We start from the raw sequence: 4,458 nt of genomic DNA, 5'->3' as shown, positions 1-4,458 counted from the left end.
TAATTACAATATGGGGACAATAGTGGCACAATAATATCAATAAGGGATACAATGACAGTAGTAATGGGGCAATCACTAGTATTATAGGGGCCTAACATGCCCCTCTCATTCCGAAAATTGTTGTCTTCAATGCTTGAGTAGTTATGGATGCTTCTGTATAAAATTCTCATCCTCCCATGTGGAATCATCAGCGGATAAGTTCTTCTACTTGATGAGATACTCCGAAATTGATCGATTTTGTAGTTGTCGAGTTCTTGTTTTTGTGACAGCTTCTGGTTCCAATATGATTTTTCCTTCTTCATCAAGTTCTGGAAATATCGTTTGAACTGGGAGCTTGTCACCTATAACCTTCTTTAAACATGAAACATGGAAAACTGGGTGCACTCAGGAAGCTGTAGGAACATCCAATTTTTATGCCATAGTACCAATATTTTGCAACACCTTGAACGTACCATAATACTTTGGTGATAATTTACTATCCTTCATATCTTGTTTAAGGGACATTTTTTTATATGGTTGTAGCCGTAGGAATACCCAGTCATCTACATAAACAATTCTTGTGCTGAGATGTAGTTTGCCTATTGTTTCATTCTATTCTTTGCCAATGTGAGGTTATCCTTTAAGATTAGGAGAACTTGTTGTTGATGCTCGATGTGATGTTCCACTACTTGAACCTTAGAATTTTCTCTTAAATATGATGTGATGGATCGTGGATGATATCCATAAAGTGCCATAAATGGGGTCATTTTTGCTGCAGTATGGAATGAAGTGTTATACCACAATTCAGCTAGAGGCAACCATTTGACCCATTGTGTCTGTTTATCAGACACAAAGAAATGAAGATATCCTTCCAAACATTTGTTTACTATCTCAGTTTGCCCATCCGATTGAGGATGATAAGATGAGCTATGAACTAACTAAGTACCGAGATAAGAAAATAATTTTGTCTAAAAATTTTGAGTGAAAATGGGATCTCTGTCGCTTACAACAATATTTGGGTTTCCATGTAGCTTTTGAATTATTTCCATAAATGCAATAGAAGCTATACTGGCTTTAAATCGATGTGATAATGTACAAAAGTGTGCATACTTGATAAGTCCATCAGCTACCACCGTGATGACACTCTTTCCTTCGGACTTGGGTAAACCTGTGATAAAATCCATTGAAACCTCCTCCCAACGTTGGCTTCAAATGGATAAAGGTTGTAATAGACCTGGGATCATAATTGTTTCAATTTTATTTTGCTGGGAAACCAAACATTCCACCACAAAATTTTCAATATCTGATTTAAGACCATCCCAAAAATGTTCCTTCTTAACCCTGTGGTAAGTTTTTAAAAATCCTGAGTGCCCTTCTAAGGGAGAAGCGTGCAATTCCATAAGAATATTTTGTTTGATTTGGGAATTCTTACATAGGTACAAGTGATCTTTGTACCATAACAAATCACTTTTCCAGCTAAATGTATCAGATGTACTGGGATCTTGTTGTATCATTCGAATGAGTGCCCACACTTTTTCGTCATTCTTCCATTCCTCCCTTTCTTTGTTTATCCAATCTGGTTGGATAATAGAAATGGTGCACAACAATGCTTCTACATCCACATCGTTTCTTGAGAGTGCATCTACCACAACATTTTTCTTCCCTGTTTTGTAGATGATTTCAAAGTCATAACCTAACATCTTTGTCACCCATTTTTGTTGGTCTTCAGAGGATAATATTTGTTCTAAAAAGTATTTAAAACCATCATGATCTGTTTTTACCTTGAAGTGTCTTACCATTAGGTAGGGTCGCCATTTCTTAAGTGCGTGTAGTATTTCCAACATTTCCTTCTCATAAATAGCTTTGTGTAAATACTTTCACTTGATTGGACGACTTTAGAAAGCAATGGGTCTTTCATCTTGCATTCAAATAGCACCAATTCCATTTCTTGAAGAATCACATTCCACAATAAAGGTTTTTTTGAAGACTGCCATAACTAAGACCGGTGCTTGGCACACTGCCTCTTTAAGATGTTCGAAGGCCTTTGTTGCTTATGAAGTGCATGAAAATGCATCTTTCTTCAATAATGTTGTTAGAGGTGCTTCTATTCTACCATAATTCTTAACAAACTTGCGATAATACGTTGTCAACCCAAGAAATCCTCATAGATGCTTTATGGATGTGGGGATTTCCCATTCCTTAATGTCTTTAATTTTTCTAGGGTCTACCTTAACACCTTCATGAGATACAATATGACCCAGATATTCCACCTCTTGTACTCCAAAGAAACATTTAGAGCTTTTTGCATATAATTGTTTCTCCTCCAATAGTTTGAGCAAATTGTCAACATGTTCAACATGACCCTTCCAAGACTTGTTGTAGATTAGTATATCATCAAAAAATACTAATAAAAATTTTGTAAGGAAGGGTTTGAAAATGGAATTCATCAAACCTTGAAATGTAGGAGGTGCATTGGTAAGGCCAAAAGGCATGACCAAAAATTCATAATAACCCTCATGAGTTCTAAATGTTGTTTTTAGAATGTTTTCATTCTTCATTCTGATTTGATCATATCCTGAACAAAGATCCAACTTGGTGAAGTAAATTGATCCATGCAATTCATCCAATAATTCATCAATGACAGGAATGGGAAATTTATCTGCAATAGTGAGCTTGTTGAGCTCCCTATAATATGGACACATGCACCATGATGCATCCTTCTTATGCACCAATACTACTGGAGTAGAGAAAGAACATTGACTAGGTTGAACTATACCAGCCTCTAGCATTTCTGTAACCATACGTTCAATTTCACTCATTTGGGCATAGGGATATCGGTACGACCTAATGTTTGGAGGAACACTTCCTAGAATTAAATGAATAGTATGATCATGATCACAAATAGGTGGGAGACCTTTGGGAGTCTCAAATAATTTGGAATGATTGTCCAAGACTTTTTGGAGATCTAGAGAAATATATTATTTCGATGTGGGAACCTCTAGCGAACATAATTGTGCAATCACACCTCGTTGTTCCTTGTTTAGAAGCTTTTCCATACCATTAGAGCTGATTATCTTTCTTGGATTCCCTGCAATACCCCTTAATTCAACTTCCTTTCGTTCCTTTCCTTGGTGGATGGTCAAGGAAGGTGGAGGCTTGAAACACCGATTGTTTGGACACTACAACTAGTAAGGAGGTCAGAAGCTTCTGAAGATAAGATCACACACGTTGTCGACCATTGGCTCGACCGCATCATAGGAGGATTTGTGACCGAGTTCGCAGTCGATACCTCTATCTGTTACAGCGAAGCAGAGCACCGCTTCTTCAAAGGATCGTGAGGTAAGTACTTAAAATCACTAAATACTTGGATTAAGATGCTCTTTTGTGAACAGTGGGCTATGCGGTTACCTTGATGTTTGGAGCTACATGAAGTGGAAAGCCTTTTAGGAAAGGATGAAGAAAAGGTCCTGAGTATAGCCCACTAATAGGACCCCATTTAAGTGACGACGAAGGAACACCATAGATTTTTCCCTTCGGCGCTAGTCAGTTGATAAGAGAAGGGTTCCCGTGAGTACCCACACTGCCTCCGCCCTCATCACATCCATCCACACCACCTCCATCCTCGCCTCCACTGCTCATCCCATCACCCACACCATCGCCACATCCACTACTCAATATGGAAAACTTTGTAAAACTACCTGTATTCAAGGGCACAGGGAATGAGGACCCTCACCAATTTTGGTACATCATAAATGCTGTATGGGAAGCTCAAGGCATTGTGGATAATCACATGAAGAAGGCGACATTGGTTAGTGCTTTGTAGGATCGCACGCTAACCTAGTATATCAAGTACTCTAATGACAACCAGGAAGCTATGCTGGCAGAGATCCAGACTGTGCTGAATAAAGAATTCAGTAGGCCTAAGTCTGAAGTGTAGTCGATTGTGGGATTCAAGGAAATTGAGATGAAACCAGGTGAGACCCCTTGGGAGTTAGATCAGAGATTGAAGTGTAAAATCCACGAAGCCAATATGAATTTGAAGGATGGGCATCACCACGAGTGGTGCGTGGCTTTCCTCCTACCTCACCTAAGGGTTGCGCTATCACAATAGAAGATTACAACTCAGGAAGAAGACTTGGAGATTGCAATGGTACTACATAAAATGCCAATGCAAGATCCGAATATGGGGGTTTAGCAGATTCATACATAGTTGCAAAACCTTTGTCTCGAAATGCAAAAGTCTAAAGTATGACATAACTGCTTGGCCGGAGGCGCGCGAAGAGGTTTGGTGGATAAAATGCAAGGGTCAGGGGCATGACAAGGATCACTGCCCAATGTTTGCGAACTACGTTCCAGCAGGAGGACTAATGCCTCTACGACCGGAGGCCGCAATAGGGCCAAGTGCAAGGCCTGCGCTATGGTGTGCTATATGTCAGGTAGCTGGGAATCACATGACTAATAATTGCCATTTGCTATAGA

This window comes from Pinus tabuliformis, chromosome X (genome assembly GCF_031772625.1).
Source record: "Pinus tabuliformis cultivar Carrire ecotype Pingquan chromosome X, CPIR1, whole genome shotgun sequence".
NCBI lineage: Eukaryota > Viridiplantae > Streptophyta > Pinopsida > Pinales > Pinaceae > Pinus > Pinus tabuliformis.
Note: the sequence above shows the minus strand (reverse complement) of the source record.